This window comes from Aquarana catesbeiana, linkage group LG03 (assembly GCF_042186555.1).
Source record: "Aquarana catesbeiana isolate 2022-GZ linkage group LG03, ASM4218655v1, whole genome shotgun sequence".
NCBI classification, from domain to species: domain Eukaryota; kingdom Metazoa; phylum Chordata; class Amphibia; order Anura; family Ranidae; genus Aquarana; species Aquarana catesbeiana.
In genome coordinates this window covers 76,198,429-76,224,908 of record NC_133326.1, presented here as the reverse complement: position 1 = coordinate 76,224,908, position 26,480 = coordinate 76,198,429, and the positions used below count along the sequence as shown (strand labels likewise).

The window sequence follows — 26,480 nt, the reverse complement described above, 5'->3', positions numbered from 1 at the left end:
ATCAGTGTTCCGCTGTATTGGGAACACAGATTGCTCTCCTCTCACCTGACAGGACGTGAATCTGTGTGTTTACACACACAGATCCACGGTCCGGCCCGGTTAATGGGCAATCGCGGGTGCCCGGCGGACATCACAGCCGCCGGGCACATGCACCGGGTCCCGAGCAACGCGGCGGGCTCGCGCGCCCCCTAGGCGGCCGGGAAGCCCAGGCCGTCATATGACGTCCACCAAGGATGAGAGATCCCATCTGTGGACGTCATATTACAATAGCCGGGTAGGGAAGTGGTTAAAGTGATACTAAAGTCTCGTTTTTTTTGCCTAAAAATAACAAACAATGTTATACTTACCTGCTCTGCACAGTGGTTTTGCACAGAGCAGCCTGGATCCTCCTCAGCTCTCCTGGCCCCTTCCCCCGACGATTGCCCCCACAGCAAGCAGGTTGCTATGGGGGCCCTCGAGCCGAGCTGCAGCTGTGTCGTCCATTCAGACAGAGCCTTGGCTAGGCCCCACCCCCTCTCTCTCCTCATTGGCTCACCGTCTTTGACAGCAGTGGGCACTCCGCTGCTCTCTCAGCCAATGAGGAGGAGAGTCCTGTGCAGCCGCTGGATAGAGATGGGGCTCAGGTAAGTATTAGGGGGGTTGATGCACACAGAAGGTTTTTTTATATGAATGAATAAAATGCATTATGATAAAAAAAACCTTTTGACTTTACAACCACTTTAAGTAGCAGTAAGGCCATAGCACCGGGACCACTGTTTCTTTTTTTTATATTAGTAGCCTTTTCATTTTATTGTATCTATGAATGCCACTGCAAGCTATACTTTAAGCCAAAGAGATCACAGCACCAATTTACCACCTTGACCAATTTCATACAATTGGCCCCGTGAAGCTAAATGAAGTAACTAAAGCCATGAAGAATTAGTAGCTTTTTAAAGGCTTGTTTGGAGAAGTCAAATTCATGCCCTCTATTTCCACACACAAAAACCATTAGTGGAACATAGACCGGAATAAGATGTATACAAACAGATATTAATCCATATTCCAGTATCCGTCTTGGTCAGCTCAGAAAAATTTCCAGCTGTTATATGGAAAAATGTCCTCAGATTATTTCAGGAATGAAGGGACTTGGGTCCCCAGGGTAAAAATGAAGGACACTGGCTACATGGTTCCAAATTCAATACTGTGCAATATTATACTTATTGGAAATCATGACTTGAGCTTTGCAAGTTCACTAACTAGTTGCCCTAATCTAAACCTGTCACAAACCAAGGTAATACAAACTGGGTATATGATGAAAAATGTATAAGGATCTTCGATCATTTAGGGCTCGTGCACACTGCAGCTCAAAAGAAGCGGCTCCTACAGGCTATTTAGCTTTTTTGAGCTCTTATTTTTTCTGCCAGGAAACTCCCCTACATGTTAGCCAATGTGTCCATGCACACTATGGGTTTTACAGGCATATGCTGTTACAGGCATATAAAAAAACCCGTCAAGCCTCGCGTTTTTGAGAGGAACTTTCGGGCAGAAAAGATGTCCAAGTGCCCGTAAACACACGAAAAAGCGCAAAGGAGCATGAAAAAGTTTTTAAAAGCTTGAAAAACGCACACAAAAAAGGGGGAAAAAACTGAATAAAGGGAGGGAGGGTTTGTGAAAAAAAATAAATAAATAAAATGCTTATGCTGAAAAAAGCTCAAAGAATCTCAATAAAATGCAAAAGAGCCCAAAAAAGTACAAGCTTCTTCAAGCTGAAATAAAAGCTCAAATGCCTGTAAAAGCAGCTTTTTTTTTTTTTTTTAAGAGTTGCAATGTGCATGAACCCGAAGGCCCCTTTCACACTGGGGCGGTGGGGGCTATTTTTAGCGCTGCTGTACCGTCGTTCTTGCAGCGGTATTCGGCCGCTAGCGGTGCGGTTTTAACCCCCGCTGGCGGCCGAAAAAGGGTTAAAATCCCTCGTACATCGCGGCTATAGCCGCGGTATTGCCGCGCTGTCCCATTGATTTCAATGGGCAGGAGCGGTTTAGGAGCGGTGAATACACCGCTCCTTCACCGCTCTGCAGGACTTTTTTCACCGTCCTGCCAGCGCACCGCTTCAGTGTGAAAGCCCTCGGGCTTTCACACTGAACAAACAGCGGAGGCTGTTTAGGGGCGGTTTGCAGGCGGTATTTTTAGCGCAATACCGCCTGCAAACCGCCTCAGTGTGAAAGGGGCCTAAGAGTACACAGAAGAAGGGGCTGTGGGAACTGGTCTAGCAACATGGAACTGCTTTTCCCAGCCACCTTCCCCCGACTAAACAAGGATGACTTTTACTTTTTCCAGAGTTCAGCTTTATCTTTGGTGAAAACCCCATATCAAAATAATCACAAGAAGCATCAAGAAATAGGCAGCTCAATCATGCAAATTTTGACTTTTCCTGCAAAAGTTAAAGCGGAAGTAAACCCATCCATAAAACGGTTTCATTTCCGGGACGTGCCGGAAATGTAACACTCCCATTGGTTGTGCTCTCAACCAAACTGTCAAGCCATCCAATGGCTGGTGTCATAACTGATCACATGTGAAGCATCATGGCAGTTGTAGATTAAACAAAGGCAAAGATGGCAGCTTTCTTGGCTGAAAACGATAGGAGGGTTTACTTACACTTTAAGCCCGCCTTGCCCCTGGCCTTTAGATATTATGGGCGGTCTCAATGATCAATAGGGGTGTAATAGAAATAATAAGCAGAGTTAAAGCGCAACTTTACCCATAACAACTTGATAAAGAATGTTCTTTAGCAAGGAACATACAGTCCACATTGATAATTATGCTACCAAAATAGTGTGTGCCTTCAGCACACCATCAAACTGCCTTCAGCATTGCTCCGGTTTCTTCTTGCTGGAGGCTGCCATTGTGTTGAAGCCCAGAGCCCCAGCTGCAAATCATAAAAGCCAAACTAAACTCAACGATTTACCATTCCAAAAAATAGTTTGGATTGGATTGTTCTCAACCAACCTGTCAAACGGCTGGTGTCATAACTAATCACATGTGCATCACCATAGCAGTTGCAGTTTGAACAGAAGCAGCTTCCTTGGCTGTAAATGATAGGAGACTTTAATTCCGCTTTAGGGTGGGTTCACACCTAATACGGATGTGGCTCAGTCTGGTGAGCCCCTATTCTCCGTTTCAGGGACGAGTCACGTCAGTATTCTTGGCTAAAATCGAACCTGAAACAGGGCCAAAAATGCACAGGACCCCTGTGTTATGTGCTCCGCGGCCACCCCGGAGATGTGTGAACCGGCTTCATTGAGAGCCGGTCACAATCTCCTGTCATAAGTGTGAACCCAACCTTAAGGCTGTGAGCAGATTGGCCTCTACAAATTCAGCAGTGCCTAAAAATGGAGAGCAACTGAGCATGTGCAGAGCAGGATGAGAGTGTATTACTGGATTTTAAACAGTATAGACACTTTATTTTTAATGTTTTACATATCTAAACCTGCAAGGGGCCAGCCTGAAGCAATCTAGCAGGACTTCATTTTCTAACTAAAGTTCCACTTTAAGTGCAATATTGTGACAGCTTAAAAAGGTTGTAAACCTCTGATAAAAAAAAAAAAAAAAAAAAAAAAAAAAACACCTTCAAGACAAAGGCATAATGAGCCAATATTATTATTATACAGGATTTATATAGCGCCGACAGTTTACGCAGCGCTTTACAACAATAGGGCAGACAGTACAAGTACAATACAATACAATACAGGAGGAATCAGCGGGCCCTGCTCGTTGGAGCTTACAATCTAGGAGGGAGGGTCAAGTTATACAAAAGGGTAATAGCTGTGGGGGATGAGCTAATGGAGAAAATAGTGCAGTTGTTAGATGGAGGCAGGATAGGCTTCTCTGAAGAGGAAAGTTTTCAGGGATCGCCTAAAAGTGGATAAATTTGGAGACAGTCTGACAGATTGGGGGAGAAGTCCTGGAGGTGGATATGGGAGGAGGTGATGAAGGAGCTAGAGAGCAGGAGGTCTTGGGAGGAACGGAGAGGGCGATTAGGTTGGTATTTTGAGACTAGGCTAGTGATGAAGCTGGGGGCAGAGTTGTGGATGGCTTTGTAACTTATTGTTAGTATTTTGAATTTAATTTGTTGGGCGAGTGGCAGCCAATGGAGGGATTGGCAGAGAGGGGTAGCAGACACTGAGCGGTTTGTAAGGTGGATGAGTCTGGCAGCAGCATTCATGATGGACTGAAGGGGGGATAGTAAGCCAATGAGGAGGGAGTTGCAGTAATCAAGGCGAGAGATAACCAGGGAGTGAATCAGGAGCTTTGTGGTTTCATTGGTTAGAGTATGCATAATATGCACACTAGCTCATTATGAAATACTTACATTAGAGCGATGCCCTGCAGTGCCGCCTGCACTCCAATCCCACAGCCGGCATCTTTCCCAGAGATACTTCCGGATTCGCAGGCTCCGGTGCTGTGATTGGCCGGAGCCGCGATGACATCACTCGCGCGCATGTGCTGCCAGTCATGGCACGGGTCCTGAAGAAACGGCACGAGCAGGCCGTTTCTTTAGTGCACATGCGCCAATGATGTCGGCGGCAGCGTATATAGTAAATATCTCCTAAATGGTGCAAGTTTAGGATATATTTACAAGGTAAGCCTTACTATAGGCATATTTAAAGAGGAAGACTTTACTTCCTCTTTAAAGTGGATGTACAGTGCCTTGCAAAAGTAATCACCCCCCTTGGCATTTTTCGTGTTTTGTTGCCTTACAACCTGGAATTAACATGGATTGTTTGAGGATTTGCATCATTTAATTTACAGAACATGCCCACAACTTTGAAGATGTTTTTCTTTTTTTATTGTGAAGCAAACAAAATAGGACAAAACAGAAAAAGTAAATGTGCATAACTATTCAACCCCCTAAAGTCAATACTTTGTAGAGCCACCTTTTGCAGCTATCACAGCTCCAAGTCGCTTTGGATAAGTCTCTATGAGCTTGCCACATCTTCCACTGGGATTTTTGCCCATTCCTCCTTGTAAAACTGCTCCAGCTCCTTCAAGTTGGATGGTTTGTGCTTGTGAACAGCAATCTTTAAGTCAGACCACAGATTTTCTATTGAATTGAGGACTGGGCTTTGACTAGGCCATTCCAACACATTTACATGTTTCCCCTTAAACCACTCAAGTGTTGCTTTAGCAGTGTGTTTGGGGTCATTTTCCTGCTGGAAGGTGAACCTCCGTCCTAGCTTCAAATCACACACAGAGTGGTACAGGTTTTTGTCAAGAATATCCCTGTATTTAGCACCATCCATCTTTCCCTCAACTCTGACCAGTTTCCCAGTCCCAACTGCTGAAAAACATCCCCACATCATGATGCTGCCACCACCATGTTTCACTGTGGGGATGGTGTTCTTTTGGTAGTGTGATGTGTTGCGTTTGTGCCAGACATAGTATTTTCTTTGATGGCCAAAAAGTTAAATTTTAGTCTCATCAGACCAGAGCACCTTTCTCCATACATTTTGGGAGTCTCCCACGTGCCTTTTTGCAAACTCAAAACGTGCCATTTTGTTTTTTTGCTGAAAGTAATGGCTTTCTTCTGGCCACTCTGCCATAAAGTCCAACTCTATGGAGTGTATGGCTTATTGTCGTCCTATGTAAAGATACTCCAGTCTCTGCTGTGGAACTCTGCAGCTCCTCCAGGGTTACCTTAGGTCTCTGTGCTGCCTCTCTGATTAATGCCCTCTTTGCCCGGTCTGTGAGTTTTGGTGTGCGGCCATCTCTTGGCAGGTTTGCTGTTGTGCCATGTTCTTTCCATTTGGTTATGATAGATTTCATGGTGCTCCTAGGGATCATCAAAGATTTGGATATTTTTTTCTATAACCTAACCCTGACTTGTACTTCTCAAGAACATTGTCCCTTACTATTTTGGAGAGTTCCTTGGTCTTCATGGCAGTGTTTAGTTAGTGGTGCCTCTTGCTTAGGTGTTGCAGCCTCTGGGGCCTTTCAAAAAAGGTGTGTATATGTAATGACAGATCATGTGACCCTTAGATTGCACACAGGTGAACATCATTTCACTAATTATGTGACTTCTGAACGTAATTGTTTGCACCAGAGCTTTTTATGGGCTTCATAACAAAGAGGGTGAATACATAAGCACATGCCAATTATCAGTTTTTTACTTCTGAAAAATAGTTTTATGTATATATTTTTCTAATTTTACTTCACTGAGTTAGACTATTGTGTTCTGATCCATCACATATAATTCAGATTAAAAAAACATTGAACTAAAGGCTATAATGTAAGAAAATAGGTAAAAAGCAAAGGGGGGTGAATACTTTTGCAAGGCACTGTAAGCCTGATTCATGAAATTTGAGCTGGGCACATATATCTGTAGTGTTTTGTTATCTCTCTTCAAAGCACCGTGTCCCGTAGCTTTGTCCTGCTCCGTTCTTCTGTTATCAGCCTGATAACTCATGACAAGTTCTCCATCGCATATGATAAAAACAGCCAGAGTTTTGTGTTGGGAGGATGCTATAAATTGATTAGCACTGAGCTGAACCATTCAAACAGAGCTGAAACTCTCTACCTATGAAGGAGAGGGGTGTGTTCCTTTCCTCCAATCAGCTGTCTTGGCTGTATGCCAGGCTTCACTGCAGTGCTAACCAAGAGGAGAAAATCTCCCAACAGGAAGAGCACTTTCAAAACAGTATAAAGCTGAAGACAGCAGATATACATGTAAAACTTATGTAGGGGGATTTGTTTCATCTCTGTGTATCATCTCAGGTTGTTCACTTCACTGGGGATATGTGAGGGTTTACATCCACTTTAATTTAAAAGCGAAAAAATTATAAAATGACCATCGTCCACAAACAGAATCTTGGCAGGATGGAGTGATTTTTAGATCAGACTCTACTCTCTCTTATTAAAAAAAAAAAAAAAAATTTAAACAGATATTCTAAGTAGTTGCAGTGGTAAAACCAGATCTATGTGTACGTACTTAAAGTGGAACTGCAGTCTTTTTTTAATCTGCCCTTGTTGTTTTAACTTTGGAAAGTAAAACATTTTTTTCTTGCCAGTAAATGCCTTATACAGCCCACTTCCTGTTTCTGGACTGGTAAAAAGCCTAGGCTTATGACATCATGCACAGCTCTCTCTCTCACTCTCCTGAGAGTTTGCCAGGAAGGGGATGAGAATGAGAGCTGCAGGTGTCTGTGTAAATCCAGGAAGTGAACAGGCAGCAGCTTCAGCTGCCCACAGTTAAAATGGATGCAGCCAAAATTAGTGGAGGGAGATTTCTGCAACATATTTGGCAAGTACAGAAGTGGTTGGAGGGAAGCTTCAGAATGGCAAATATGTTTTTATTACAAATTATGTGAGCAGACTGCAGTTCCTCTTGAACCACTTCAGCCTCGGAAGGATTTACTACCTTCCTGACCAGGCCAGTTTTTGCGATACGGCACTGTGTCGCTTTAACTGACAACTGCACGGTCGTGCAACGCTGTACCCAAACAGAATTTATGTCCTTTTCCCCCACAAACAGAGCTTTCTTTTGGTGGTATTTTATCACCTCTGCAGTTTTTATTTTTTGCACTATAAAACAAAAAAAGAGTGACAATTTAAAAAAAAAAAAAAACAAACAAAAAAAAAAACTTTCGTCCTCATTTTAGGCCGATATATATTCTTCAAAAAAAAAAGAAAAATATCGCAATAAGTGTATATTGATTGGTTTGCGCAAAAGTTATAGCGTCTACAAAATAGGGAATAGATTTATGGCATTTTTAAAATGTATTTTTTACTAGTAATGGTGGTGATCTGCGATTTTTAATCAGGACTGCGACATTGTGGTGGACAGATCGGATACTTTTTTGGGATTGACATTTATACAGCGATCAGAGCCAAAAATAGCCACTGATTACTGTATAAATGTCACAAGCAGGGAAGGGGTTAACACTAGGGGGCAATCAAGGGGTTAAATGTGTTCCCTCAGTGTGTTCTAACAGTAGGGGGGGATGGGGGAGGAGACCGATTGTTGTTCCTATATATTAGGAACACACAATCTGTCTCCTCTCCCCTGCCAGAATGTGAATGAGTGAGTGAGTGTGTACACACACATCCACGTTCTGGCTCTGTCAGGAGTGATTGTGGGTGCCCCGCAGACATCACGGCCACATCGGCTCCTCAGTGACGCGGCAGGCACGTACCCCCTATACCCCTTAAAGCGTCCGCCGTACAGCTACGGCAATTCGCGCAGGGGAGCCATTCTGTCAAGGTCGGCAAGAGGTTAAGAGAAGTAATGCATATGTCTGTATTCCCATTGTGCTTAGGCATACACTTTAAAGTGATACTAAAGTTTTGTTTTTTTTCCTTAAAAAATAACAATTGTGTCATACTTACCTGCTCTGTGCAGTGGTTTTGCACAGAGCAGCCCAGATCCTCTTCTCTGGTCTCTCGCTGGCGCTCCTGGCCCCTCCCTCCTGCCGAGTGTCCCAACAGCAAGCAGCAGCGCGCCGCTGCTCTATGTGTCCATTCAGACACGGAGCCGAAGCTCGGCCCGCCCCCCCCTCTCTCCTCATTGGCTCACTGCCTTTGTTTGACAGCTGCGGGACTCAATGGCGCCCTGCTGTCGTCTCAGCCAATGAGGGAGAGTCTCAGACAGCTGAGACTCTCATGCAACATTGCTGGATAGAGAGGGGGCTCAGGTAAGTATTAGGGGGGCTGCTGCACACTAAAGGTTTTTAATCTTCATGCACAGAATGCATGAAGATAAAAAACCTTCTGACTTTAGAACCACTTTAACCTTTGGAAAAATGACCACCACTCCAAACTTTTGAATCTCCAATTACAAGGATTAAGAAACATTCTACGCCTTTGTCTGAGCTGCCAATGCTGAGTGTGCTCTAATGCTAGCTGTAACCTGTGGGATCTTTCACAAGAACGATAAAAACATCCAGATATTCTCTCCTCCTGCAATCACTGAGCATGCAAAGACTTCTTACACAGAAACACCCAGCTCTTCCACGGAAAATGGTCTCAAATACACTGTTCAACTGACGAAAAACTTCACTTGCTCAATTACCTTTCTCAGCAATATAATGGTCCTGAGGATAATGCTTTTAAAGATATCAGTAAATTATACCATTATATAAAAGTGATACTAATATTACATATGTAATAACTTCTACACAAATCTTCCTATGTAATAATTTCTATACAAAATTGGAGATAGTGGGGTTTATTTACTAAAAGCAAAAAAGCAAAAGACTTTTGCTTAGTGAACGAGCTGACGTTCTGCTGACTTCCAACATCCAATCATGTACAGTAAAGATACGTTTTTTTCTTTCCTTGCCCATGATTGGGTATTCTTTTCAAAGTAAACAGCCTATTTTCCTTTAGTGAATCAACCCTCGAGAGTCGTCATAGTCAGATATCACCCCTGGCTTCTCTGAGGTTTCTTGAAGCCTCCCCATTGTTATATCCAGTGTTGCCCCTGCCCACACTGGAGTAACAGTCCTGCTAAAAACTGGTTGTTCCCATTCTATGTGCCACATTCTCCATATTCAAGGCTTTAAAAATGTAACTCAAACAACAGGCATCAGGCTGAATTCACAAAGATTTGGATAATTACTTTTTTACTTTTTTTTATTAATTTTACTTTTGTGTCTTTTTTTTTTTCAATCAGCGGGTTGAAGAAAAAAAAAGGGGGGGGGGGGGACTCGGTTCCCCCCTATCCACACATTCGAGGTGGATGGAGGACATTCTGACAGAATGGAGATATCCCCGCTGTCAGAATACACTGATCAGAGCTGCAGGCTATAACCTGCGGTGCTGATCGAGCACCAGAAATCCAAAAGGGCCCATACAGGGATCAGTATTCAGCCAGTCCCTGCTGAACTGGCCAAATTTTGATCTAGATATGGCCTAACCTCCAAACCTCATTAATTCAGCTGAAAATAACTCACTTTGTTGGAAAAACTGAATTCTTATCTTGGTTTGTTAGCTTACAATCTACAAACAACTTGATTTAACTTTAATGGGGGGTTTGCCCACTGCAAGGGTAGGTTTTTGTCTCATTCCTGAACAAGGTTCAGCTTTAAACTTGCATATTCATATGACTTGTATAGTTTATAACTTGATATTCATGTTAATCTTTTAACCTTTTGTGTAGCTCTAGTACAATATGCTGCTTGTAGAATATTTCAATGAGAACACCAGCCCAGATGTCTATTGCTTTTCCAGTAGCTACTTCAAGGCGGCACACAGCCCCAGGGAGACCTTGTTACTTGATCGGTAGAATAAATTTCATCCAACTTCACTGCAAATGTACAGAGCACATCAAAAGCAATCTACAAAACACATTTCATTACATGTTTTTACATCTTACACATTCAGATGACAAGATGAGTCAGTTGCACTGGGTCCATGCACATGGGTGCCTAAAACAGTCCTCAAATAGGGGATTTCCATTGATCTATGATAATAACTTTGGCATAAACCAAACAGCCTGCTACAATAGGCTAAAAAGCAGCAGAGAGCTGACATTCTGCTCCCCGTATTCTTCATGAAGAAAGATGTACATATGCAGTACATCTGTGCAATGCATGCACATTTCCCTGTGTTTTAGAAGAACAAGGAGGACCAAGTAGGCTCTTTAAAGTGTTACTTGGCCATTTAGGATTGTTTTTTAAAGTGTAAGTTCACAAAAATTAAAAAGGTAGCACAGTGGCTAAGCGGTTAGCACTTCCGCATAGCAGCAATAGGACTGTAGGTTCAAAACCCAACCACAGCACTGCCTGCCTGTTCTCTCTGTGCCTGAGTGGGTTTCCTCTGGGTACTCCGGTTTCCTCCCACATTCCAAAGACATGCTGATAGATTCATTGGATGCACTCTAAATTGGCCCTAATAGGTGTATGAGTGAGCGTTAAGCCAGCCATAGAGGGTACGAATCTCGGCTGGTTCAGCAGGGACCGGCCGAGATTCAAACCATGTATGGGCAGGCTAAATGTACCAAAAGTTGATTGGTCAACCCAATTGAACTTGGTTACAACCAGCCTGTCGGATTTTTTTATGTGAATATTGCTAGCAGCTATTATAGCTGCTAGCAGTAATCACTGTGTTTTCCCGGCGGGGACAGCTTCCCCCGTCTTGGTCAGCATAACATTTTAATGAAAACAGTGTTCAGAGAATGATCTTCCAACAAGTTGACCAAATCCCACTATCCCTGAATAATATGTTGCTGCAATGTTATTCAAGTATTGGGGAACTATTACTTACAAAGAATCTGACCAAATATAAATATAGCCAATGTGTTGCCAGCCTTAAATATTTGATAGTTGTACCACTCAGAAGCACTTACCAGCAAATATTTGTTCCGAACCAACAGGATTTAACAAACAGACCTGAGAAGGACCTTTATCAGGCTTCAACAAAGGGCCTGAAACATTCCAAACCAGCAGGGTGAGGTCACTTGTTAATTAAGATCTGAAGACATAAAAGCTGAGAAATTCCTCTTTGCGATTCCTTGCCTTCCGCATCAACAAAGCACAGTGAAAATGTATTTTTCCGTCTGGTGAAACTTGTTCCAAAGTATACTTTTTTTTGTAATGACAAAGGTATGCATAAGTAACAATCAAGAGCATTGTGCTAAGCTGACAATCAGGCAATGTTATCTTATAAGAGCTCCTCATAGCTAACTATGCACGACGACAGCTTATCTCTGCTGGATCAGAATACAGCAATAAGGAATATATTCTCCAAATCACTGAAATTTTGTTATACAGAGCCATCCCTCAAAGTTACCACCTGCAAACAGTACCACCACATACCTTTTCCTCAGCACCATTCAAAACATACGAGAACCTCCTGCATTACCAACTTGGGAGACACACAGTAAAGCTGGCAATACACTATTCCCATATTTATTATCCACTTGCTTACCAGGCACTTAACACCCCCCTCCTGCTCAGACCAATTTTCAGCTTTCAGCGCTGTCACATTTTGAATGACAATTGCGCGGTCATACAACACTGTACCCAAATGAAATTTTTAGCATTTTTTTCACACAAATAGAGAATTCTTTTGGTGGTATTTAATCACAGCTTGGGTTTTTATTTCTTGCTAAACAAACAAAAAACGATTGAAAATTTAGAAAAAAAAAAAAATCATGTTTCATAGTTTGTTATAAAATTTTGCAAACAGGTAATTTTTCTCCTTTATTGATGCACTGGTGGGCACTGATAGGGCGGCACTGATGGCTACTGGTAGGTGAAACTGATGGCCACTGTTGATGAGGCACTGATTGGTGGCACTGTGGGCAATGATGGGCGGCACTGGTAGGTGGTGCTGGCAGGTGGCACAGATGAGCTGTCGGGAGCTCTCCTTGATCAGGAACGTATGTCCCTCATAGAGCCGCCGGTGATCTGCTTTTTTTTTTCTCCTCACGCTGTCAGCGCGTGGAGAAAAAATAGCCGATTACCGGCTCTGTTTACATCACATGATCAGCTGTCATTGGCTGACAGCTGATCACGTGGTAAGGGGTTGGGCTCGACCCCTTACTTCGATCTGTGATCAGCCGAGTCTCATAGACTCGCTGATCACAGAGCGGGGTGTGCAGGCCGCTCGGGCACGGGAGGACGTCAATAGAAATCCAGTGGCACCGGAGCCGGGTCCTGCGGGCTCCCATGAAAAGCAGCGCTAGATGAAAAAGGAGGAGCCAGGAGCGCAGTCGGGGGACCCCAGAAAGGAAGGATCAGGGCCGCTCTGTGCAAAACCCTTGCAACGAGCAGGAAAGTATAACATTTTTTTTTTTTTAAACAAACAAACAAACCTTTACAATCACTTTAACAATATTCACTAAGTGCAAAATCTGCTGCAATGTTATTGGGCCTTCTAAATTCAGTTGTGTTCTGGCCAGGTGAACAGTGTCTGCATCTTCCACCTTTGGTTGAGCTGGGTGGTGCCTTCTGATTTCAGAACATTCAGCAGACCATTCTCCTCCAACACCCGCACATTGGACGCTTACGATGTGCGGGTGTTGGAGGAGGTTTTACATTATGGAGTGTTTTATATTCTTTATGCATGACGGTATCCATTAGATGGTCCGATTGGCCATGAAGGGGCTGCCCAGTACCCGTGACTGTGTCTTCTGTTCCTTGGAGCCAAGCTGAGATTCCTTGCATGCATTCCCTGATCCTCTGTTATGGGGGATCATGGAAATCTGTTAAAAGTATATTTCTGCTGATTGGTGGTGGATTCAGCACAGCTCTTCACTCACAGCGCTTGGGGACGGCTTGTTCACAATTCATGGATCTTTATTTCACAATGTACTGGTGATTTTTAATTTGTTCTGAAGTTCAACCAATTCATTATTACTAGATATTTATCGACATATAATTTAATACTATTGATGTTCACTTTTCTATTAACTGAACACTTATGGACTTATTTATTTTGTTTTTTATTGATTGAGTTGTTTGTGCACTAGATATATTTTTATATTGCAATCTCTGTGACCTTTATCACATTTATTTTTATTTTCATGTTATACACATGATTCTCCACAATATTTGGTTTATCCATGATATTGTTTTGATTCTTGGTCAGAATTTTATGGGTAGTGCGATTCTAATTTTTCCAAAGCGATAGTAAAGGCTTGTTGTTTTTGCACAGAGCAGCTTGGATCCTCCTCTTCGCGGGTCCCCGAAGGTGCTCCAGGCCCCTCCCTCCTGCCAAGTATAGAATGCAGGAAGGTAAAATACCTTGGGCCTTTACAACCACTTTAAGATTTGTTTGTGTCAATTTTGTGCCTAGGAGACTACTATAATAGGCAGCTTTCATTTATCATCTCAACTGACAGGGATCAGCGCTGTAAGACAGCTTAACAGATCTCAGGAAAGATTACAGCCTATACCTTCACATTTTTTAAAGCCAATCTTTTGTTTTATTTTCACAGAAGCTAAAAATAGACTAACAAAATTAAACTATCTACATCTGACTATCTACCCAGCCTCCTACTAACCAAATAAAATCACCTGTGCCAGATCAACTTGTCTTTCCTGCTGGAACTACTAGTGTGACCTCATATTTTATTATTATCCCAGCCTAACTGGAATATTTTGACATCAGAATGTGACCCACAGGATTTAACTGTATCAGGTATTATGACATTTTGCTCAAGCTCTTAAACAAATGATCATTGTAACGATATAAAAACCCTTCACTACTCTGATCACCTTCACCCAACTAGAACCTCTTCCAGGCAGATTACACTAAAACTGATCATACTAGAATTTCATTTTAAAAAATTCAGGATTAAGAACTATTGTTAGATTGTCTAATCATAGTGGGGTCAAATCAACATTCATTTTCAACTGCAGTGATTAGAAAACTCAAAGTAGTAGGAAGGAAATTTTTTCTCAAATCAACAAATTTCTACTAAAGAACGTGATTTATGTTTGGGAAAATGCATTAACTCCAAAATCAAATGTTTAAAGCAAACTTTTGTTGAAGTATTTATTTGGGTTGTAGTCCCTAACACAACAGACACCAATATAGTCATCAGTGGAAGAATGGTACCTTCTCTATCCTACCTGCATGACTGCCTGATGAGCCTCTTATGCCGCGTTCATACGATCGGATTTTCAGATGGGAAATGTTGGATGTGAGGTTGTTGGCGGTAAGTCCAACCGTGTGTATGCTCCATCGGACAATTGTTTCCACCAACAAATGTTGACTAGCATGTTCTCAAATTTTCCGCCAACAAATGTTTGTTGTCGAACTTTCTGATCGTTTGTACACAAGTCCTTTCGGACAAAGTACAAACAGGCATGCTCGGAACCAAGGACGATCCGGAAGCGCTCGGTCTAGTGTTTGTAATGGAGATATCACATGACTATTGAACTTCCTTTTTATCGGCTCGCCGTACATCTTGTACGTCACTACGTTCGCAATTGTTGGCCAACATTTGTGTGACCGTGTGTATGCAAGACATGTTGGAGCTAACACCCTTCGAACAAAATTCCACAGTTTTGTTGTCGGAAAGTCCGATCGTGTGTACGAGGCATTACAGTTTTGTATGGCACAGACAGTACACTGATTGGCCTATAGATACACACAATAGAGGGTTATGCGTACTTATAGATATCAGATGATAGTACCCGATTTGGCCAGGCAGGTAACAATATTATGTCTTGGAGGCACTCAGAGATACCACCAACGGAAGCTTTTCGTAGTAAACATTTGATTAGACAGGTAAGAAAAACCATAAAGCCCTGTACACACACGAGCCACCTATCTGGAGACATTGGCCGGCTTAAAAAAAAAAAAGTCCGACATTCGGCCTGTGTGTATGCCACCCTGTCTGGAAAACCAGCAGCTGACTGACTCCCGAGCAGTGATCTCAGCCAATGCTGGAGAGCGCTGAACGGCGTGTTCTGGTGAGGGAGCTGCCTCCCTGTCAGAGCACAACAACTCAGCATTGGAGGTCGCTATACTAACTTCGGATAGTTAGTACAGCAGCTCCGACCGGAGCTGACAGGTTTTTTTTGGGTTGAACAAAAAATAAAAAAACAACACTTAGTGGCACTGTGTACCAGACTTATGTCTGCACATACAGCAACTTGATAACGTATCTATAAGCCAGTGCCAGAGGGATCTGTAGTACATCCGTCTCATCCATCTCTAAACACAAGCCATCATCATGTGTGCCCCATTCATGTGCAAGAACGCACTAGCAGACTTAAAGATGAAGGAAACTTCCTCTGCAGACATTTGCCTATAGGTAAGCCTATAATAAGTCTTACCTATAGGTAGTGTAAAGATCTCCTAAACGTGCAGCCAGTGACATCACTGGTGTATGCGCTCTGAAGGAAAGGCCGCGGGTGCCGTTCCTTCAAAGCCTGTGCCGTGAACGGTGGCTCCCGCGTGCAATGCGTCACTGGCCACTCACAGCGCCGGAGCCTGCAAACCCGGAAGTAACTTTGGGAAAGATGTCGGATGTGTCAGCGGTATGCAGGTGCTAATGCGGGGGCTTCGTTCTAAGGTAAGTATTTCATAATGAGCTAGTATGCGATGCATACTAGCTCATTATGCCTTTTTCTTGCAGGGTTTTTTTTTCCCCAACCAACCTCTTAAAGCCAGCAATAGACGATTCAAGTCTTAGCTGGTTCAGTAAATATCAGCCAAGATTCCAACCATGTGTGGGCAGGCTGAAAATACCCAAGTTGATTGATCTTTGAATGCATCGTTTTGCATATACAAAAGTCCCAGGCCTTTACAAAAACGCAGCAGATGAAAAAAGCCTAAAATGTGAACGTGTCCCAAAACGAAACCATGTTAAATGAACTGTAGCACACCAAAAAACTCATGGCTGTGAACCAGGCCTAAATTTATAGCGAGACCTGAACAACATTTCAAAGGTTCCTCCAAAGTGAAAAGGTTGAGAAAGGCTGATCTAGACCATCTTCAACATAACCTCTAAAGAATTTTAATGATAGACGCACCCTAAAAAAGTGCTTTAGACAAGCAAAGTTGAGTCACAGCATAATGTACAATGCTGATAAAAAAAACTCATTGATCTTCTTACCTGGTTAGCTTGTAAAATTGGGTTCCATTGTTCCTATAAAACTTGCTGAAACTACATTCCTCAAAGTGGTTGTAAACCCTTTACAACCACTTTTTCCTACAGGTAGGCCTATATTAAAGAGGAAGTAAATTCTGGTGGGTTTTACTTCCTCTTTATTTCCATGCAATGGTAAAGCATAATGGGCTACTATGGATCGCATAGTAGCCCATTATGTGTCACTTACCTGACACCAAAGCCCGCGATGTCTCCAATGTCCCCACTAGCAGGCAGCGTCCAACTTCACCCCTCTTCCTTTCGGGGCCGCGAACTCCAGCTCTGTGACTGGCTGGAGTCGCATGAAGTCACTTCCCCGCATGCGCGCGGGAGCCGCCAGTCAAGGCATGACCCCTATTAGAAACGGCACAATGTGCCCTTTCTAAAGGGCACATGCGTCGATGACATTGGCGCTTGTCTTTTTAGTAAATATCTCCTAAACCGTGGAGATATTCACTGTATACGCATTTGCCAACATCATCGGCACATGCGCACTGAAGAGACGGCTCATATGTGCCGCTACCAGCGGCTCCTGTGCGCATGCGCGGGAGTGACGTCATCTCAGCCCTGGCCAATCACAGCGCCGGAGTCTGCTATACCCGGAAGTAACTCCGGGAGACATGTCGCCGGCCAAAGCGGTGTGCCGGGACTGACCTAAGGTAAGTATATCATAATGAGCTAGTATGCTATGCATACTAGCTCATTATGCCTTTGTCTTGCAGGTTTTTTTTTCTCCCTCGTGGGTTTAAAACCCGTTTAATTAAACCTAATACATAAAAAAAACATTAATAGTCTAAAAGAAAGCTAAAGCTAAAAATATATATATCGGTAGCAAGAGGAGAGGTCCTTTCATGTATGAAAATAACAAGAGGCTGCAGCAAAGGATTGTTGTCATTTTTCATAACAGCTGAAAAGGATAAGATCTTCCTTACAGCCAGCAGTATTCATAGACATGTTCAACAGGCTGAACTTCTCACAGAGATAAGAGCAGCACCCATCTATGGAATTACTAAGAACAGCACTTTCTTGCTTACATTCAAAGTTTACAAATTTTTTGTGCACCAAAACACATTAGTTATGTGTAATGGTGTGTATTCTTTGTCCTGTACGCTCAATGTATGTATCCTTCCTTCATTCTACCCTCAGAGCCCTGAGGGGTGATTTTCCAAGGCAGCAGGGGTTAAGAGTGCAGTCACTCGCCCGCCCCCTTCTGCCATTCAGAGACCTTGCACTATTATTGTCCCATAATGCAATAGTGTTCTGTGAATGAGGAGGAGCTCACTGAATGGAGGAGGGCAGAAGGGGGCGGGCGCAGTGGTGAAACTACCAGGGTCGCAAAAGTTACACTTACGACTGGGCCCTGGCATTTCACCACTTTTGGGGGCCCGCAAGATGGCAGGAAGGGTCCCTCTGCAGAACATGTGAAAGGCTCCCACTGCAAGACCTGTAAGGCTCATTTCACAAGCTGGGACCAAAAAGTCGTATGACTTGTCTGTGATTTCCTTGCGACTTAACATTGCAGTCTATGAAACTCAAAACATACCCAAGTTGCAGAAAAGTAGCGGAGGAACCTTTTTTTTTTTTGTCGCCGGCACCCATTGAAATGAATGAGTTTTTCAGCATTGTGAACCGGGGCATATAAAGGACCTTACAACAGGAAAGGAACCCAATGGTTAGGGGGGTTAGGGGGGCCCTTCATGGTTGACTGCACCAGGGCCCTGAAGGGTCTAGTTATACCTCTGGGCGGGCGAGTGACTCAACTGTTCACACTAGCACTGGCTGCGGTTAACCCCTGCAGCACTGGAAGACAGCCACTCAAGGCAATATCCAGCGGCATGAAGGACGGGTTTTTACATGAAGCAGCAGCCTGCAAGGACCTGTAATAGTTACACCATCACAGGTAACTAATGCCTCGTTTCCACTGAGCGGATCGGTTCGGGTCGGTACAGTTTGAATGGCCTAGAATGGTCCGGTCTATTCTGGTGAGCGTTTCCACTGCAAGTGGGACCACAAGGGGCCATACAGGGTTTAGAAAAAATGCCTCAGCATAGCACAGCAGAGGGTTTTCTGTCAGCCAATCAGTGGAATGTATCGTAGCTCCGCCCTAACCAAACCGTTCCATTCTCTATGGCCCCACATCTGAAGCAGGACCCTGAATGGAACGGTACGGTTCGGTTGTATGGGCCGCTTTCATAATGGAAACACCCAAAATAGTGTACCGTACCGAACCGAACCGCTCAGTGGAAACGAGGCATAATGTGTATGATGCCGTATCCCAAAATGGAAATAAATAAATAAATAAATAAAAAACTAAACTACAATGACCAGACCCGCGGTTTACTGGAGTAGAAAAAAAAAGCAGGAGTTCGGAGTTCAGAAGACACAAGCACATCTCTTTACCCCAGTACTTCAAAGCATACTAACTGCACATGAGCTAATTGAGGGACTCATACCTATATCTATTATCTAGTATAAATAGAAAAATAATAATAATAATACATAAATTATTGGACAAGTGTGCTTAGCATGTGAAGTCGTCATTATCCCCATTGACCCAAGCAGTACTACGGGTTTGGTACCACCTGTGTGAGGGCCATGTTTTGCCTGCATGGAATGCACAGATGTTCCATGGCATCCACATGCAGGCAGTAGCCCCATCTATGTCAAATGAGATGCGGTGGCTGCACAGAAACAGCCGCTACTGCCAATTTGACATCCGTGTGGGTGAGGGTACGTATCCCCGAAACCTCAATGCCAGCATTCAGGGACATGCACCCGCATGGATGTCTGATTGGAAGAAGCAGATGTGTCCGTGCAGACTCTGCTTTCCAACTGACATGAATGGAATACCCTGTGCAGGCAAAACACAGCTCTCACATGGGTGTATACGTAAGCCTTCTTTACTATGCTGCACATCAGTGTTGGATTCCAGCCACGGTATGATCTGCATGGAGGTTATATCACCTTGTCTGTATGGACTTTCTCCAGGTGTTCTAGTTCACTGCCATAATGTGAAATGTGCTGGGATTCTGTCCAAGCTGGCATGTCTATATGAATATGGTAAGGACATTAGACTGCATCCCCTGGGGGCTGTACACTAGACTGTGTACAGCCCCCAGGTTTCTGTGGAAAATTGTGGTACGAAGAACAAGTTTTCTACAGCCTAGATTCACAGACTGACAACAACATTATGACATCGTGCCTGACAACTAGGAACACACAGATGCGCATTTCTAGTTCTCTGTTGTAAAGTTAAACTTCTCACAGTGGCACATTTCAAGTGGACACAGCACAGTGGTTTAGTGAACAGCACTTCTGCCTTGCAACACTGAGGACCCTAGTTCACATTCCAGCCAGGACATTATCTGCGTGGCGTTTGCATGTTCTCCCTGTGTGTGGATTTCCCCCGGGTACTTCCATCAACACTACAAAGACATCCTGGAAGGTTAATTGGTTCCTGTCCTAATGTACAGTATCTCACAAAAGTGAGTACACCTCTCACATTTTTTGTAAATATTTTATTCTATCTTTTCATGTGATAACACTGAAGAAATGACACTTTGCTACAATGTAAAGTAGTGAGTGTACAGCTTGTATAAAGGCCCTTTTAAACGGACGTGTCCGTGTACCGGCTCTGCTTTGCTCAGCGAGGGATCGCTCCGTCGATCCCCGCTGAGCAGGCAGATGAAGGTCTGTCTCTGCACACTGTGCAGGGACCAACCTGTCACAGCGCCGCTCTCCTCTATGGGGGAATCGGATGAAGACGGACCGTAGAGTCCGTTTTCATCCGATCCAATCCGCAGACGGATGGAAAAGTAGGGTTTTCCTCCGTCATCAGAAACGGAGCATAGCGGAGACCGATGTCAGGGGATGTTCATCTGCTGACATCCGATATCCCATAAGGATACATGCATGTCCGTTTTTCATCCGAAAACGGATGGATGAAAAACGGACATACGGTCCTCCCGTGTGAAAGGGGCCTTACAGTGTAAATTTGCTGTCCCCTCAAAATAACTCAACACACAGCCATTAATGTCTAAACCGCTGGCAACAAAAGTCAGTACACCCCTAAGTGAAGTGAAAATGTCCAAATTGGACCCAAAGCGTCAATATTTTGCTGGTGGATGTTAGAGACCTTGTGCTCCTCCACCTTCCATTTGAGGATGCCCCACAGATGCTCAATAGGGTTTAGGTCTGGAGACATGCTTGGCCAGTCCATCACCTTTACCCTCAGCTTCTTTAGCAAGGCAGTGGTTGTCTTGGAGGTGTGTTGGGGGTCATTATGTTAGAATACTGCCCTGCGGCTACAGCTGCACGATTCTGGCTAAAATGAGAATCACAATTTTTTTGCTTAGAAGATAGATGACGATTCTCTCACGATTCTTGCGGCGTAACATCATCTTTTACATTAAAACAAAAAAAATTGGGCTAACTTTACTGTTTCGTTTTTTTTTTTTTTATTCACTGAAGTGTATTTTTTCCCAAAAAATTGCATTTAAAAGACCGCTGGGCAAATATAGTGTGACATAAAATATTGCAGCAATTGCCATTTTATTCCCTAGGGTCTCTGCTAAAATATATAATGTTTGGGGGTTCCAAGTAATTTTCTAGCAAAAAATATTGATTTTAACTTAAGAAAGAAGTGTCAGAAACACTACAATGCATAACAATATTGTTTATGACCAGTTTGATGTTTATGCAAGGAGGCCCATTTGTAGGTCACCTTGCTTTACTATGTATGTAAAAGAAATATTTTTGGCTGGAACATACCTGTACCACATGTTAGTGGATAACTTGATATCGGTCTACAGTCTCAATCTAACAAAATAAAAATGTGTTAATGTCTGAAAATGTATGAGTATGCATCTATGCCTTCTTTATGACAAAATAAAGGAATAAAAAAAAAAGAAAAAAGAAAGAAGTGTCAGAAAAAGATTTAGACTTTAAGTGGTTAAACTTCCTGCATTTACACCTTGTTGAAAACTTGGCAGACTGCTGGATTATTTATTTACACAGAAGTTCTATCCCTTTGATCTAAGAAGGAAGCTTAGTTACAATGTTTCAAGTTAAAGACTTGGCAGGCTGCCTGGATGCTTTCTTTTGACAGCTGAGTGAGTGAGCAGATAAAGTCTCTCCACTTGTTATATGAAAGAATCGGCAAAATCTGCAGGAGAGATAGTCAGAGGGGGTGAATCGAGATCACGATTTTTTAACGATTAATTGTGCAGCTCTACCTGTGGCCCAGTCTCCGAAGGGAGGGGATCATGCTCTGCTTCAGCATGTCATAGTACATGTTGGCATTCATGGATCCCTCAATGAACTGTAGCTCCCCAGTACCACTCCTGCAGCCCCAGACCATGACACTCCCACCACCATGCTTGACTATAGGCAAGACACACTTGTCTTTGTACTCCTCACCTGGTTGCTGTCACACACTCTTGACACCATCTGAACCAAATAAGTTTATCTTGGTCTCATCAGACCACAGGACATGGTTCCAGTAATCCATGTCCTTAGTCTGCTTGTCTTCAGCAAACTGTTCGCGGGCTTTCCTGTGCATCATCTTTAGAAGAGGCTTCCTTCTGGGATGACAGCCATGCAGACCAATTTGATACAGTGTGTGGCGTATGGTCTGAGCACTGACAGGCTGACCCCCACCCCTTCAACCTCTGCAGCAATGCTGGCAGCACTCGTACGTCTATTTCCCAAAGACAACCTCTGGATATGACGCTGAGCACGTGCACTCAACCTCTTTGGTCGACCATGGCGAGGCCTGTTCTGAGTGGAACCTGTCCTGTTAAACCACTGTATGGTCTTGGCCACCGTGCTGCAGCTCAGTTTCAGAGTCTTGGCAATCTTCTTATAGCCTAGGCCATCTTTATGTCGATCAACAATTCTTTTTTTCAGATCTCAGAGAGTTCTTTGCCATGAGGTGCCATGTTGAACTTCCAGTGACCAGTATGAGAGAGTGAGAGCAATAATACGAAATTTAACACACCTGCTCCCCATTCACACCTGAGACCTTGTAACACTAACAAGTCACATGGGAGGGAAAATGACTAATTGGGCCCAATTTGGACATTTTCACTTAGGGGTGGACTCATTTTTGTTTGCAAATGTGTGCTAACTAAACCCCTGTTTTTAACGCAGACTGTTGGACAGGTTATTATAGTTGGTCAGCAGACTGGTTGGTGAGTTGAGCTATGGAATGTTCAGTTTTTGTCTTTTATGCATTTGCCCTTCCATGTGCTCCTTGCTGTGAAGGCCAGTTATAGGTGGGGGCAGGGGCCATTTATTTGTTTGGGACTCTTTTGTTGTCAGCGGTTTAGACATTAATGGCTGTGTGTTGAGTTATTTAGAGGGGACAGCAAATTTACACTGTTATACAAGCTGTACACTCACTACTTTACATTGTAGCAAAGTGTCATTTCTTCAGTGTTGTCACATGAAAAGATATAATAAAATATTTATAAAAATGTGAGGGGTGTACTCACTTTTATGAGATACTGTATGTATGTAGATGAGTCCTTGAGAATGTAAGCGTCCTAAGGGCGGGAAATTATATGAATGAACAGTTTATACAGCTCTGTGTCATTTGTTGGCACTTTAAAAAAAAATTTGGAACTTAAAGTGGAGGTCTGCATACCCCACGAAAAGTTAAAAGTCAGCAGCTACAGTCTGCAGCTGCCGACTTTTAATATTAGGACATTTACCTGTCCAGGGAGTCGGCAATGTCGGCACCCCAAATGATCCTCGTATTGGTTGTCGGGTGCAGCCGCTGCCATTGGCGGTAAGGAAACTCGGCAGTGGAGACAAATAAGCGGAAGTTCCACTTTTGGGAGGAACTCCGCTTTAAATCTGCATATCGTGGTAGCATAAAATAACTAAAATTATCATATTGAAAACATTAATAAAAAGATATCCTCTTAACAGCAAACACCCCAATTGGGGAATCACATCATAGTTACCCAAGGGCCCTTGACCCAGCTTGGAAGTATAGTGCTTAAAGTGGAGTTCCACCCCCCAAAAAAAAGTTAGTAATGTGCATAAAAAAAATTAAAAAAAAACATTTGGAGAAAATTTTTTTTTTTTTTACTCACCTCTAAATGCCTGTTGCTAGGGGGTCCCTCGTAGTCTGCCTCCTTCGGTGCCAGGGCTACTGACGTCACTTCCCTCGCAGGAAGGAAGATCGCCTCTCCACCCTCCCTCTTGTCAATCATCTGGGACACGTGACCGGTCCCAGATGATTGCGGGGCCAGTGATGGCGCGCGGCACGGCTTGCGCATGCCCGGCTGTGAAGCCACAGCCAGGCGCCCACTGTTAAAATGCCGGCCCCGCCGAGCAGAGGGGGGGCGAACGGGGCTTCGATCCCCCGCATCGCTGGACACTGGGAAAGGTAAGTGTCCGATTAAAAGTCAGCAGCTGCAGTATTTGTAGCTGCTGACTTTTTTTTTTTTTTTTTTTAAATGGGAACCCCAATTTAAGATTGACTGTGTACACCATCTTAACACCTACAATATATCACAAGCTGGTGCCCACTTATCCCCGCCCCAATCCCAATTTTGTTTATGCTTTCCTCTGTATATTGATATTTGTATTCCTATTTTTTTAATATTAGTGTATAAATTGATATGTTTTAGTACAGACGGTATATATGTGCCTTGTTTTTCTGATCTACGAATGTTTACAAAAAAAAAAAAAAAAAACCTTCAATCAAATGTTATGGAAGAAAAAAAAATAAAAAAAACCTACATCTTCATAACAATGTAACATATGCAAGCAACAAATAAAACTGCACAGACAGATAAATAACATACATCACATCTACAAATCATAACAAAATAAAAAAAAAAAACTCAAAACAAAAAAACTAAAACAAAGAACAACACAAAGTTACCAATTGAGGAAACAAAGTAACACATTTTTATGATCTGAAGTGTGGAGAAGAGTGTATTACATAATACAGACACATGTGTCCCTCGTACTGCAGAGAGCGGATACACAGGGAGTGATGAATCATATACAGAGTCCACACACCCAATAAGAGGCGCTATGCCGCACTGCTGTTTAAATGTCTGCTCCTTACAATGCAAACACTGCTTCTATAGCTACTAGATCTTCTACAGTATGTATATGTATATGTGTATATATATATGTATATATATATATATATATATATATATATATATATATATATATACACACACACACACATATATCCTACAGGCTACATCCTAGTCAGGCTATCTCCCATAGGACTACTAGATCTTCTGCAGCCCACATTCTATATAACCCCAGCATGTCACTGGATGCAATATTAATCCCCAACATAGGCATCAGTGGATGCCATAATAACTTCCAACATTTTCAGGGGACTAAATAACACCCACAGCATTGGGGTCAGTGACTGCAAAAAATCATAAGTGGAGCTTCCACCTTTGGGTGGAACTCTGCTTTAAGCTGGCCATACAATCTCTGAACTGGGGGCATAGACACCACTAAACATATGTTGTGATCTGGCACAGAGCTGTCAGTAGCAGATCCTTTAAGTCCTGTAGGACAATGTTTCTCAACTCCAGTCCTCAAGTACCCCCAACAGGTCATATTTTTAGGATTTCCCTCAGATGAAACTGATCAAGTCACCTGTGCAAAGTAATGAAGGGAAGCCTGAAAACATGACCTGTTGGTGGTACTTGAGAACTGGAGTAGAGAAATGTTGCTGTAGGGTGTGAGGTCTCCATGGATCTGACTTGTTTTCCAGCACATCCCACAGATGCTCAATTGGATTGAGATCTGGAGCATTTGAAGTCAATACCTCAAACTTGTGTTCCTCAGACCAGGCCACCTTCTTCCATTGCCCCGTGGTCCAGTTCTGATGCTCATTGTGTCTATTGTAGGCAGTTTTGGCTGTGGCCCCCTGGACTGGTCTGCAGCTACTCAGCCCCAAACATAATGAACTGCGATGCGCTGTGTTCTGACACCTAGTAGCTCCTCTATTGGATGGGACTATACGGTCCAGTCTTCACACCCCACACACATCAAGGACCCCGGGCCGCCCATCACCGGTTCCCATTCCTTGGACCCCTGTTGGTCGGTCCTGACCACTGCAGACCGGGAACATCCCACAAGAGGTGCAGTTTTAGAGTTGATCTGACCCCGTCCTCTAATCATTACAATCTGATCCTTGTCAAAGTCACACAAATCAAAATTTTCCCACTTTCAAACACATCAACTTCAGGGACAACATGTTCACTTGCCTTCTAAAACATCTCACCCACATTCAGATGTCACCAGATAATCCATGTTATTTCACTTTGTGGTCATAATGTAATGGCTGATCGGTGTATACAATCTCCACCATACAATGTACAGATCTGATCCACCAGACGATCCTATCTGTAGCCAATCAGGCAGATACCTGAACTACATGGCTAAGAGATCGTCCAATCAGATTGTAAAGTGTATGTCCAGCTGTATACAGACCGGACCTACAGCTATAGTGACCCCGAGGAACTACAACTCCCAGCAAGCCGACGTGCTGAGTCTTGTAGTTGTACAGCAGCACTGAATCTACAAGTGACTCCCCAATACGGGAGGGACCCCCTTATTATTACCCCAGTCTGGGCTCTCCGCACACTTCCTGGTGTGGAGAACTTCTTCCTCCCAGGAAACTCACTGACCCCCCCGCTCTTCCCTTCCTCCACCTTCCCGGTACACACACCTCTGACATACACCGTGTGCTCCTACCTGTCCGCCCCGTGTCCCGGCTCCGCTGCCAGGAAGCCGCCAGCACCCACCAACAACTCACTCCGCTCACTCCGGCTCACACACTGCGCCTGCGCAGACACTCCCTGGAAGCCGAGCGCGGGGGAGCCTGGGAGTTGTAGTGAGTCAGTCACTG

At 43.5% G+C, this 26,480-nt stretch overlaps 1 protein-coding gene across 2 annotated transcripts in view; it reads right to left on the bottom strand.

Annotated features, from left to right (window-relative positions):
• Positions 1-26,480, bottom strand: part of LOC141131438 (tropomodulin-3-like) — a 104,913-nt gene extending 78,433 nt beyond the window's left edge. Inside the window, exons 1-2 of one of the 2 annotated variants that reach the window (XM_073618717.1) lie at positions 26,327-26,427; positions 21,350-21,397 (exon numbers count right to left, since the gene is read on the bottom strand). The gene's annotated coding sequence lies outside the window, so the exon portion shown is untranslated. Of the gene's footprint in view, positions 1-21,349; positions 21,398-26,326 lie in introns of both variants that reach the window. The other variant, XM_073618716.1, reaches the window with a different exon arrangement.